This window comes from Carassius auratus, chromosome 2, assembly GCF_003368295.1.
Source record: "Carassius auratus strain Wakin chromosome 2, ASM336829v1, whole genome shotgun sequence".
Taxonomy (NCBI): domain Eukaryota; kingdom Metazoa; phylum Chordata; class Actinopteri; order Cypriniformes; family Cyprinidae; genus Carassius; species Carassius auratus.
In genome coordinates, this window is record NC_039244.1 from 17,850,484 (window position 1) to 17,851,113 (window position 630).

The 630-nt window shown below is 49.2% G+C and overlaps 1 pseudogene; it reads right to left on the bottom strand.

The window, feature by feature from the left end:
• LOC113040730 (craniofacial development protein 2-like) lies at nucleotides 1-630 on the bottom strand (annotated as a pseudogene).

Here is a 630-nt window from a genome sequence, read left to right on the forward strand (position 1 = left end):
TTAAAGAGCTTGAGCTTGATATCTGCCCCTGACTAGGTAACGATCAGATCCAACGTCTGCTTCTCTGTAGACCCTTGTAGCGTGCTGTGATGACCTCAACTTTTGGCAGACGCATATGAAGTCGATCTTGTTGACATTTCGCCCGTCTGATGATTGCCAGGTCTCCCCATTCCCCATTGTTACTGATGAGAGCAGATGACGCATGGTCACCGATCACGGTTTCGAGTCCTCAACGGCGCTGCCCAATTGGGCATTAAAAATCCCCATTCAGGATCTTCAGGTCGTGATTCGGGATGTTGTAGAAGATGTCTTGGAGTTTTTCATAAAAGTTGTCCTTTGCGGTGTCATCCGCACTGTCCATAGGTGCATAAACTCGCACCATGGGCACTTTGGCATGTCCATGGGCAAAACGGGCTGTGATGATCCGATCATTAATGAGCTTCCAGCCGAGGAGTGCTTTCATCACTCGTTTGCGGAGGATAAGGCCTTCTCCACGTTCGTGCCGTTCTTCATGACCCACATACAAGATGGTCTTGCCGTCACTGCTAATTCGGCCAATTGTCATCCATCTAACCTCGCTGATGCCAAGGATGTCCAGCCATAGTCATCAAATGCCCATAGTAACTGAGC